Genomic DNA, 13290 nt, shown 5'->3' with positions numbered 1-13290 from the left:
CACCTGTCACTCCTGATAAAGCCTCCTTTAGCTGCATGGGTCTCAAGGATATCCACTCTTGCCACTATTATTCAACATAGTTTTGGAACTCCTAGACAAGGCAATCAGAGAAGAAAGAGAAATAAAAGGAATCCAAATTGGGAAATAAGAGGTAAAACTGTCACTGTCTACAAACGACAGTATACTTTACATAAAAACTCCTAGAGGCCACCAGAAAATTACTGGTACTAATCAATGAATTTGGTAAACTTTCAGAATACAAAATTAATGAACAAAAATCTTTTGTGTTCCTATAATCTAAAGATGAGAAAGAGAAATTAAAGAAACAATCCCATTTACCATTGTAACACAAAGAATAAAATACCTACGAATACTCAGAAAACTATAAAATACTGATGAATGAAATCAAAGATGACACAAACAGATGAAGAGATATACCATGTTCCTGGATTGGAAGAATAAATATTGGGAAAATGGTTATACTACTCAAAGCAATCTACAGATTTAATGCAATCCCTATCAAGCTACCAATGGCATTTTTTGCAGGATTAGAACAAAGAGCTTTACAATTTGTATAGAAACACAAAAGATCTTGAATAGCCAAAGCAATCTTGAGAAAAAAAGAACGGCACTGAAGGAATCAGGTTTCCAGGCTTCAGACTATACTACAAAGTCACAGTAATCAAGACAGTACAGCACTGGCACAAAAGCAGAAATAGATTAATGGGTCACGACAGAAAGCCCAGAGACAAACACATGCACCCATGGTCACCTGAACTATAACAAGGAGTCAGGAATATACAACAGAGTAACAACAGTCTCTTCAGTAAGTGGTGCTGCGGATGCTGAACAGCTACATGTAAAAGAATGAAATTAGATTGCTCTCTAACACCATACACAAAATAAGCTCAAAATGGATTAAAGATCGAAATACAAGGCCAGACACTATAAAAATCTTAGAGGAAAACATAGGCAAAACACTGTTTATCATAAATTGCAGCAATCTTTTTTGACCCACCTCCTAGAGTAATGAAAATAAAAATAAACAAATGGGATTTAATTAAACTTAAAACCTTTGCACAGCAAAGGAAATCATAAACAAGTTGAAAAGACAAATCCCAGAATGGAAGAAAATATCTGTAAACAAAATAGCTAATAAGGGATTAATCTCCAAAATATACGAACAGTTCATGCAGCTCAATGTCAGGAAAACTAACAACAGATTCAAAAAATGGGCAGAAGACCTAGACATTTCTTTAGGGAAGACATACAGACTGCCAAGAAGCACATGAAGAGATGCTCGATATAATTAATTATTGTGCTGTGATGTTTGTCACTAAGTCGTGTCTGACTCTTTGAGGCCCCTTGGACTGCAGTCTGCCAGGCTCCTCTGTCCACAGGATTTCCCAGGCAAGAATACTAGCGTGGGTTGCCATTTCCTTCTCCAGGGGATCTTCCCAACCCAGGGATAGAACCCGAGTCTCCTGTGTGGGAGGCAGATTCTTTACCACTGAGCCACCTGGGAAGCCCCTCATTAATTATTAGAGAAATGTAAATCAAAACTACAATGAATAGTTCACACCAGTCAGAATGCCAATCACCAAAGAAATCTACAAATAGGGCTTCCCTAGTGGTTCAGTGGTAAAGAATCTGCCTGCCAATGCAGGGGACATGGGTTCAATCTCTGGTCCGGAAAGATCCCACATGCCACGGAGCAACTAAGCCCTCGCACCACAACTACTGAGCCAATGCTCTAGAGCCCATGAGCCGCAACTAAGCCTGCATGCCTAGAGTGCATGTTCTGCAACAAGAGAAAACACTGCAACGACAAGTCTGCCTATCACAACCAGAGAGCAGCCTCAGCTCACCGCAACTAGAGAGAGCCCACACACAGCAATGAAGACCCAGTGTAGCCATAAATAAATAAATCTTTTTAAAAATCTACAAAAAAAATGCCAGAGAGGGTATAGAGAAAAGAGAGCTCTCTTACAGTTGTTGGCAGGAATGTGGATTGGTGCAACCACTGTGAACAGTGTGGAGGTTCCTTAAAAGACTAAAAATAGAATTACTATGACCCAGCAATCCCACTCCTGGGCATATATGAAAAAACCGTAATTCCAAAAGATACATGCCCCTCCATGTTCACTGCATCACTGTTTGTAATAGCCAGGACATGGAAGCAACCTAAATGTCCATCAACAGAGGAATGGGAAAAGAAGATGTGGCACATATATACAACAGAATATTACTCAGCCATAAAAAGGAATGAAATTGTGCCATTTACAGAGATGTGGATCGACCTAGAGGCTATCATACAGAGTAAAGTCAGAAAAATAAATATCGTGTATTAACACGTATTTGTGGAATCTTTAAAAATGCTACAGATGAATCTATTTGCAAAGCAGAAATAAGGATACAGAGACATGGACACCAAGGGGGAAGTAGGATGAATTGGGAGACTGTGATTGACATACATACACTACTATGTATAAAATAGGTAACTACTGAGAACCTACTGTATACACAGGGAACTCTAATGCTCTTTGGTGACCAAACTGGGAAGGAAGTGCAAAAAGGAGGGGATATTATGTATATGTATGGATGATTCACTTTGCCACATAGCAGGAAACAATACAACATCGTTTTTGCAACTATATCCAATAATATTTTTTTAAAAAGAAAATGGAATATTCAAAACAAAAGAATTGCACAAACTGTAACATTTAGGGGGGAAAAAGTAGAAAATCAGTCATAATCTCTTCATTAATTACCACTATTTACCACCACTGTGATATATTTTTTAATGTATTTTTCCTGAGCATTTCTATGTCTGTATATCTTTCAAATACATTTTACAATGAGAAGAGGAAGCTTAGGGGGAATAAAAGCTGCAACATTAAAAAAAAAAAAAAAGAAGGGCAAAATATCTGAAAAGATGCTTCACCAAGCAATAATTACAGATGGGAAATAGATACATAATAAAAAATGACCATCATTAGTTATTAGGGAAATACAAAATAAAACCATAATAAGATAACATTACACACCTACAAGTACGCTAAATAAAAATGAAGAGGTATGTGCATTAACATGGATGAATCTCAGAAGCACTGTGCTAAATGAAAGAAGACACAAAAGGCTTCATTCTGTTTGGTTCTATTTACTGCATAGGGCATTTTGTAAAGGCAAATCCATAGGAAAAGAAATCAGATCAGTGGTGCCGGGGGCTGGGGATAGAGGAGGTGTGTAGGTGTGAAGGTGTGTGTGTTAGTCACTCAGTCATGTCCAACTCTTTGTGACCCCATGGACTGTAGCCCACCAGGTTCCTCTGTCCATGGAATTCTCCAGGCAAGAATTCTGGAGTAGGTTGCCATTTCCTTCTCCAGGGGATCTTCTCGACCCAGAGATCAAACCTGGCTATCTCACAATACAAGAAGATTCTTTACCATCTGAACTGGTAAAGAATCACAGGACTGGAAAAGGTCAGTTTTCATTCCAATCCCAAAGAAAGGTAATGCCAAAGAATGCTCAAACTACTGCACAATTGCACTCATCTCACATGCTAACAAAGTAATGCTCAAAATTCTCCAAGTGAGGCTTCAATGCTACATGAACTGTGAACTTCCAGATGTTCAATCTGGATTTAGAAAAGGCAGAGGAACCAGAGATCAAATTGCCAACATCTGTTGGATCATCGAAAAAACAAGAGAGTTCCAGAAAAACATCTACTTCTGCTTTATTGACTATGCCAAAGACTGTGACTGTGTGGATCACAAACTATGATAAATTCTTAGGAGATGGGAATACCAGAACACCTGACCTGCCTCCTGAGAAATCTGTATGCAGGTCAAGAAGCAACAGCTAGAACTGGACATGAAACAACATACTGGTTCCAAATTGGAAAAGGAGTAGTCAAGGCTGTATGTTGTCCCCTGCTTATTTAACTTATATGCAGAGTACATCATGTGAAATGCCGGGCTGGATGAAGCACAAGTTGAAATCAAGATTGCAGGGAGAAATATCAATAACCTCAGATATGCAAATGACACTACACTTATAGCAGAAAGAGAAGAGGAACTGAAGAGCCTCTTGATGAAAGTGAAAGAGGAGTGTGAAAAAGCTGGCTCAGAACTCAGTATTCAAAAATCAAAGATCAAGGCATCTGGTCCCATTGCTTCATGGAAAATAGATGGAGAAACAATGGAAAGAGTGACAGACTTAATTTTGGGGGGCTCCAACATCACTGCAGATGGTGACTGCAGCCAAGAAATTAAAAGCCGCTTGCTCCTTGAAAGAAAAGCTATGACCAATCCTGACAGCATATTAAAAAGCAGACATTACTTTGCTGACAAAGGCCTGTCCAGTCAAAGCTATGATTTTTCTATTAGTCATGTATGGATGCGAGAGTTGGACTATAAAGAAAGCTGAGTGCCGAAGAATGGATGCTTTTGAATTGTGGTGTTGAAGAAGACTCTTGAGAGTCCCCTGGACTGCAAGGAGATCAATCCAGTCCATCCTAAAGGAAATCAGTCCTGGATATTCACTGGAAGCACTGATGCTGAAGCTGAAGCTCCAATACTTTGGCCACCTGATGGGAAAAGCTGAATCATTGGAAAAGACCCTGATGCTGGAAAAGAATGAAAGCAGGGAGAAGGGGACGACAGAGGATGGGATGGTTGGATGGCATCACCGACTCAATGGACGTGAGTTTGAGCAAGCTCTGGGAATTGGTGATGGACAGAGAAGCCTGGCATGCTGCAGTCCATGGGGTCGCAAAGGGTCGGACACGACTGAGTAACTGAACTGAACCCTCAGTGTGGTGATGGTTACATGTTTATATGACTGTATATCAGTCTGTCAAAACTCTGAACTGCACACTTAGTTTTACCGAATGTAAATTATACTTTAATAAACTTGAAATTTAAAATAAAAAAAACTTCAGCTTACAGAATAAAATATAATTGCTCTTAGAAAAATAAGACAGAGATTTAAATGTCCTTATTTCTTAAAGAACACTAGACACTTGAAAGGAGTTCAAATAAGGGCTCTCAGATTAGAAATTGTGATTATCACTAACATGAAAATTCAATTTTCCAACTAAAAAACCTGGTTTAAAGTCCTTTTTTAAAGTCCCACTGGCCCTGCTATGCAGGCCCTATTATGGCCCACCTGAATTGCAGCAAAAATTTTCTAACTGATCTCCCTGAACACATCCTCCATACTGTTTTCCACACATTCTTTCTAAACCAAATCTGACCACACAAGTCTCCCATTCAAAAGTCTCTGATGCTTTCCCATACAATAGATTTTTAAAACCCAAAGGTCAGAAGACCCTTCCCAACCTAGTCTTAACATAACCTCTTCCGGCTAACTTTCAGTTCTGCCTTCCTGAATACAAACTTTTAACTCAATATATCCAAGTACACATTAAGATCACATTACCTGGTCTACTTGAAGTTTCCACTTGATACCCCTCTGGGCCTCTGTACCATCTAGCTTATAATATTCCCTCTACCTCAGCTGCCCCTCCCTCCAGGTGCTCCTACACAAACGTCATCTTGGAGGAGGCTTTTCCAGGTCTTCTCCCTCTCCTGTGTCCCACAGTACACACCTTCATAGTATTCAGCACACAGTTACAATATGTTTACTTGTTTGAACTCCCTAAAGTGAGATCTCCTCAAGGACAGGTACCACGTCTTAACTTAGCTCTGATTCTCCAGGGCCTAGCTATATTCTAACTGAATGAGTGCTTTGGTGGGCCAGATACTTGTAAGTTCAGTTCAGTTCAGTCGCTCAGTCGTGTCCGACTCTTTGTGACCCTATGAATCGCAGCACGCCAGGTCTCCCTGTCCATCACTAACTCCCGGAGTTTACCCAAACTCATGTCCATTGAGTCGGTGATGCCATCCAGCCATCTCATCCTCTGTCGTCCCCTTCTCCTCCTGCCCCCAATCCTTCCCAGCATCAGGGTCTTTTCCAATGAGTCAACTCTTCGCATGAAACTACAGTCCTTTGGCCACCTCATGCAAAGATACTTGTAAAGGCAGTTGTTAATGAGAATTTCTTATTCAAGAAAATCCCTTCAAGAAAAAGGATATATTTTTTTCACATCAGTAAAGCAGTGTGGAAAAAGCAACTGCTGAGAACTTACAAATACCATTTTCTAGTTGTTAAAACAGTATTTTAGGCTGATTCATCTTGAGGTTTGACAGAAAACAACAGAATTCTGTAAAGCAATTACCCTTCAATTTAAAAATATATAAATTTTTTAAAAAACAACATTCTATATTTAGATGAGAATGCTGTGAGAGGAAAAAAAAATGTCAAGAAATGAAATCAGAAAGCCCACATGAGCTACTTACCAGCTGTGTGATTTGGGGAAATTGTTAATCTTTCTGTATATACTTTCTTGATACATAAAATCTGAATATTAACAATGGGGTAATGTAAACCACCACAATGAGATAACACATGGTGAAAGGGCTTTTGTGAATTTAGAACATAAACTGTAGCAATAATAAGGAAAAAAAAATGTTATCTTCCAGAAGTCACCAAGATGGCAGAATAGAAAACCCTGTCTTCATCCCACAAACACATTAATTCAACAATTCACAAAATTGCTCATGAGAAATCCAGACACTAGCTTTTTTGAAAAGATAAACAAAACTGATAAACCTCTAACTAGACTAAGAAAAAAATAGAGAACACTCAAAGTAAAATCAAAAATAAAAGAGGAGACATTACAGTTGATGCTACAGAAATTAAAAAGATCCGATTTTTAAAAATTTTTATTTTTTTGGCCATGATGCAAGACATGTGAGATCTCAGTTCCCTGACCAAGGATCAAACCCACATTCCCTGCACTGGAAGCACTTAACCACTGGACTGCCATGGAAGTCCCAAGACTCTATTTTTAATTTAATGAAAAAATAATAGTCTACTATGAACAATCATACACCAACAAATTGGATAACTTGGGAGAAATGGATAAACTCCTAGAAACACGCAGTCTACCAAAACCAAAGCATACAGAAAATTACCTCAACATAATAAAGGCCATAAATGTAAAGGGCACAGCTAATATCATACTCAATGATGAGAAGCTGAAAGCTTTTCCTCTAAGATCAGAAACGAAGCAAGGATGCTCACTCCAGCAACTTCTAGTCAACCTGGTACAAGAAGTACTAGCCAGAGTATTTAGGCAAGAGAAAGAAACAAAAGGCATCCAAATTAAAAAGGAAAAGTCTATTTGCAGATGACATGATCTTATAGAAAACGCCACTCCCCCCAAAAAAAAATGTTAGGATAAACAACCTCGTAAAATTGCTGTATACAAAATCAACATGCAAAAATCAGTTCTATTTATACATACTAACAACAAACTATCTGAAAAGGAAATTAGGCTAACAATCCCATTTAGTGTCTAAAAGAATAAAATATTTAGGAATAAACGTAACTAAGAAAATGAAAGATCTGCACACTGAAAAGTATAACACATTGATGAAAAAAATTAAATACATAAACAAATGGAAAGACAGCCACTGTCCATGGATCAGAAGACTCAATATTGTTTAAATGCCTATACTACTCAAAGAGAGTTACAGATTCAATTCAATCTCTGCCAAAATTATAATAGGCTGTATTTTTTTTTTTAACAGAAATAGAAAAAAACAATCCTAAAACTCAGAGGGAACCATAAGAACCCTGAACAGTCAAAATGATCTTAAGAAAGCATAAGATTTCAAAAGCACTTATTGACTTCAAAAATCTTACAATGTTACAGTAATTAAAACAGTATAGCATAGCATATAGACCAATGGAACAGAACAGAGAGCCCAGAAATAAATCTCTGCATATAAGGTCAGATGATCATCAACAAGCGTGCCAAGAAAACATACTGGGTAAAGGATAGTTTTTTCGCCAAATGGTATTTGAAAAACTGGATATCCATGTGCAAAAGAATGAAAATGAACCCTTATTTCACACAATATACAAAAATCAAGTCAAAGTGGATTAAAGACGTAAACATAGATCTGAAATTGCAAAACTCCTAGAAGAAAATACAGAGGGACATCATCATGACATTGGCCTTGGCAATGATTTCATGGATATGACAGCAGAAGTACAGGCAACAAAAAGGAAAAGTAGGTAAGTGGGATTATATCAAACTAAAAAACTTCTGCATATTAAAGGAAATATTTAGCAGAGTGAGAAGGTAACCTACAAAATGGCAGAAAATATTTGCAAACTATACACCCAATAAGAGGATAATTTCCATAATATATAAGTGGTTCCTACTACTCAATAGCAAAAACACTAATAACCTGAATAAAAATGGGCCAAAGAGTTAAACAGGCACTTCTCCAAAGATACACAAGTGGTTAACAAAAATATGAACAGATGGCTCAGCTTCACTAAGTATCAGGGAAAGACAAATTGAAACCACAAACCTGGTACATGTTAGGATGGCTATTATCAACAAGTCCAAAGACAACGTGTTGGTGAGGATATGGGTAAACTGGAACTCTTGTATAAGGTCGACAGGAATGCAAAATGGTACTGTTGCTATGGAAAACAGCCCAGAGGTTCCTCAAAAGATTAAAAATTGCAGTACCATATGATCCAGCATCTCACTTCCGGGTATATATCTGAAAGAATAGAAATTAGGATCTTGAAGAGGTATCTGTTATTATACCCCTAAGTTCACAGCTGTCACTATTCACAGCAGCTACGATGTGAAAACAACCTAAAAGTCCATCAGGGGATGAGCAGATAAAGAAAATGAGGTATACATACACAGTGAAATGTTATTTGGGCTTTAAAAAGAAGAAAATTCTGCAATATGCAACAATATAGGTGAACCCAGAGGACATTATGCTGAGGAAATAAGCCAATCATAGAATGAAAAATACTGCAAGATAGCACTTAAATGAGGTATCTAAAATAGGCAAACTCATAGAATCACAGAGGTGAATGGTGGCTGCCAGGGGCTGGTGGGGAGGGGGTTAGGGACAGGAAGTTGCTAACCAACAGGCATAAAATTTCAGTTATGCAAGACTAATTAGTCCTGATCTACTGAACAACACTGTGTATAGTTAACTATACTGTATCGTACACTTAAAATTTTGTTAAGAAGGTGGAAAAAATTACTATTTTTTTTTTGGCCCACAGAACCCTCTGTTAAGATAAGAGGTTATAATGTTAATAAATAGTTTGGAAACACCTTCAAAGTCAACAGCCAGGGTGACTGATAAAGCAAAGAAGTTTTGCCACTCCATGAACTTGGAGCATTGAAAACAGTCTGGGAGCATTAAAATAAAAAAAAAGACTGGGGCATTAAAAACAGACTAGGGCAGGGGAATGTACTCAAAGACTAAAAATAATTTTTAGTTTTTATCTAAATTAAGGGCTTTTTCAATTATAGCTAGAACTTTCAATAAAACCCAAATGAGAGCCCGGAAATCTCAAGCCATAATGAAGAATTTTCAAAGATTAACCTATACATGAAAGTAAATAACACAACAGTAGAATTATTTTAACTGCAGCATTCAGGAGGTCAAAAATAAAAGATTTAGATAAAAATTCTGATTTTGTAGTGAACAGACCTCTAATTCTAAAAATGTGAAAATATACTTCCTACCATCGACAAAAGTGTGTCAGCATTTTCTAGGATTGTTATAATTAAAAAGAGAGACAATAAAGAGTGTTGGCAAGGATGTGGAGAAACCGGTACTCCTATACATTGCTTTGAGAATGTATTAATAAAATGGTGCACCCACTGTGTAAAACAATTACCATATGTCCCAGATATTCTACTCTTAGGCATATATTCAAGAGAACTGAAAAAATATTCTTACACAAAAACTTGTACAGGAATGTTCAGAGCACCATTATTCACAATAACCAAAAGATGTAAAAAATCCAACCCAAACGTCCATTAACTGACGAAGGATAAACAAAATGCTATACACACACACACACACACACAGACACACACACATCTATACACACACACAATGTAGTATTATTCAGCCATTAAAAGAAATGAAGTACTGTTACATACAACATGGTCGAACCTTGAAAACATCTCAAATGAAAGAAACCAATTACATGAGAACATATACTGTACGATACCATTTATAAGAGATGTTCAGAGTAGGCAAATCAATAGAGAAAGAAAGTAGATTAGTGGTTGTCAAGGGCAAAGGATAAAGGGAGAGAGGGAATAACTGCTAATGGGCAGAAAGTTTCTTTTCCAGCTGATGAAAATGTTCTGGAATTAAGACAGTCCTAATGATTGCAGAACTTTGTGAATATACTAAAAATACTGAATTGTACACTTTGAAAGAGCGAGTCTATCTCAGTTTTTTAAACTATAGTGCATCAGAGCAGGGTGATCCATCAGATTAAACAAGGCATAAACTTTGTGACCTGGGGACCATGAACAGTTAGCTGTTTCCTACTTAGATATATCACAAATTACACACCTTCTTGTGGCCAAGAATCAAACACAGACACTTTCAAATCACAAACAAGAATCAGAAAGCTGGTATGACACCACCTTTCATATACAAAGCTGCCAGACAGTCAGCTGAAAGATTAATCTGCTGAAACTTCTTTTTTGGTTGTCGTGCCCCAAGAATTCATCAAAAAATACAGTTAAGTACAGAGCTGAAAAAATGTTTTTCCCAAGTGCTCCTTGCTCCACCATCCATTTTTGGTCTTCAGTACCACAGGAAGAACATCTCAGCAATAATTTTACCTTGAATACGACTGTTTCCAGAATATACTAAATTACTGAGTAAAGTGTCTTGTACGAAACGGTGTTCTCTGTGTCTACAACATGAGAATAAGGCACTGTAATAAATATCCTGAAAGGACTCACTTTCCCTACCAGTTATGGGTATATGGGAAGAAATTTGTCCCAAGCATAACAATTAATATCACCAATGGTATTCAACAATCTACAGAAGAGCTGTTGACTTCAGAAGGTCAACAAAGGGTCAATTAATCAGAATATTAAAATTCACTGACAAGAGCTTTTAGCACTCCATTTTTAAAGAAAAAGTATTATGCCTTTGGTAGTCACACTCAAAATCTAAAATTTTAAGAAGTTAGCAGGGGCTCTTACTGTCAACACAGACACTCAAATCAAGTCTGTAGAACCGTATATTACATGTGCTTCAGAGCAGAGGCCTATGTGTTGATCACCTATCTCCAGGGCTTAGCACATTCGGCTGGGTCACTTCAGTCATGTCAGGCTCCTCAGTCAATGGGATTTTCCAGGCAAGAATACTGGAGTTGCTATGCCCTCCTCCAGGGCATCTTCCGGACTCAGGGATCAAACCTGCTTCTCTGGCGCTGGAGGCAGATTCTTTACTGCTGAGCCACTCGGGAAGCCCGGGCTTAGCACAGTGATTAGCATTTTATTAGCAATATTTCTTAAACTAATGTTTGATGAAATCCAATCTAAAATAATGACTTTAAGCCTCTGTAAATTGGGAATTCAAAAAATATTTCCTGTCCAACTTATATATCTACTTATAAACACAAGAGGAGAACTTTCAGAGGGGTTTTTCAAGCTCCCCTTTAAAGCATATACTGACTACACTCATTCTTTCAAGAGCAAATTAAGAAAGTACAAAGAAATACGAAAAAAAAAAAAAACCCGACTATCACTTTTGCATCTGTGGCAAAGGATGGGCTGGGATAAATTAAACACTTTATTTGCCAGGCTACCCACAGGAAGAGACTGATTATTCTCCTCTGACCCCATGAGGTTAAGATGAAGTCATTTGTTCTCAGGTTCTACTGACAAACTGGTCATAGATGTTTACAATGAACCTCCCGTATAAACACAAAAAGGATGAATCCTAATTGTTTCGTTAACAGATTACACCTGTGGCGCAAAGGGAGTCCTCTGGCTTGGGGCCAACCACCCATTTTCCAATAATGAAGGCTCTATTAGTCAGCAGTACAGTACCATGTTTTAACTGTGTAGCGTCAACAGGCAACGGCTACAAGTTGTGTAAAAACTCGTCTAGGCTTTGGGCTCTTCTTAGGTAAAAGATGGAATCATCATTGCGGTTGGCTTCTGGGATGAGTGCAAGGAAGAAATTAACTTACGTATATGTAAAACACCTGGCACAAGACAGCAGCTACTCAAAAAGGTAAATCGACTCCCTGAAACGGTCACTGCTATCAGAGCAAACACACAGATACTCCACAAAGGTTTTCCACAAAAGTTTATCAGCACACGCATCCAGGATGCCAAAAAAAAAAAAAAAAAGATGTCCCTGTCCTCAGGGAACCTACAGCCAAAATCAGGAGCTGGGCAGCCTGAGTGGCTGTACAGAGTTATAACTGGGGAGGCCCGGCCGCTCAACGCCTGCCTCACCTGTGCCAGACAGACACCACACACACCTAGGCAAGTACTTCGAAAACTCGACCGCAAGCGCTAGAAACGCGACTCAAACCAGCTTAAGCAATACTAAAAGAAAAACTGTACCTCACAGAGGAAGACGTTGAGGCTTGAAACCAGCTTCTTCCCTCACTCTCCTCCTCACACGTATGCCTCCTGCCAAGATGCGTTCTCCCTCGGGCTGCAACATGGCGCCTATCAGTTCGCCTGCGCTAGAAAGGTGGGGCTTCCTCCCGAAGACTTTGCATTAGTACAAAGACTGACATTTGTACTCACTTATCATTGGCCTATACTGGCTTGGGCCTGCCCACTTGTCAACCAATCAGTAACAAGAGAGAGCCAACTAATCATGATTGACTGAAAGCCTACTCTATGAGTGGAAGAGATGCTTGAGAGTCAATTCCAAGCGTCCATTACAAGGCACTCAGTAAATGATTATTTGGTGAAGAAATAGATGGAGTAATAAATGGCTGAATCTACAAATATAATGGATTTGTGCTCTTCTGCCCCTCTGGGGAAGGATGTGGGAGTGCTGCTTTCAGTTTGAGTTTCACATAATTAGACTCATGTGAGTATACCCAGAATGATTTCATTGGTAAGCTGTCAGCAATTAAGCCTAGACCACCGTTAATATTACTAAGCAAGTAATACATGTCAGGCACTACATGGAGTGTAACTTGGGTTTGAGAGCATAGGATTGGAGTGAGACAGGCCTGGGTTCAAATCCTTTCTCTACCGTTTATTAGGTATGTAATCTTGGACAACTTGCTTAACCACTGGACCTCTGTTTCCTCATCTGCTGAACGGAGAAATCATATTTCCTACCTCACAATGTTTTTGTGAGAATTCAATAATAAAACTTGGGGGAA

The 13290-nt window shown here is 38.4% G+C and overlaps 1 long non-coding RNA gene across 1 annotated transcript in view; it reads right to left on the bottom strand.

The window, feature by feature from the left end:
- The window catches only part of LOC145511449 (uncharacterized), a 118810-nt gene extending 106175 nt beyond the window's left edge, over positions 1-12635 (bottom strand). The window contains exon 1 of the long non-coding RNA XR_014057865.1: positions 12509-12635. This is a non-coding gene — a long non-coding RNA (uncharacterized LOC145511449). The remainder of the gene's footprint in view (positions 1-12508) is intronic.
- Between the last annotated feature and the right edge of the window lie 655 nt (positions 12636-13290).

This window comes from Giraffa tippelskirchi, chromosome 6 (assembly GCF_054371585.1).
Source record: "Giraffa tippelskirchi isolate mGirTip1 chromosome 6, T2T-mGirTip1v1.2.pri, whole genome shotgun sequence".
Classification (NCBI taxonomy): Eukaryota; Metazoa; Chordata; class Mammalia; order Artiodactyla; family Giraffidae; genus Giraffa; species Giraffa tippelskirchi.
Note: the sequence above shows the minus strand (reverse complement) of the source record. Positions and strands in the feature narration are given on the sequence as shown.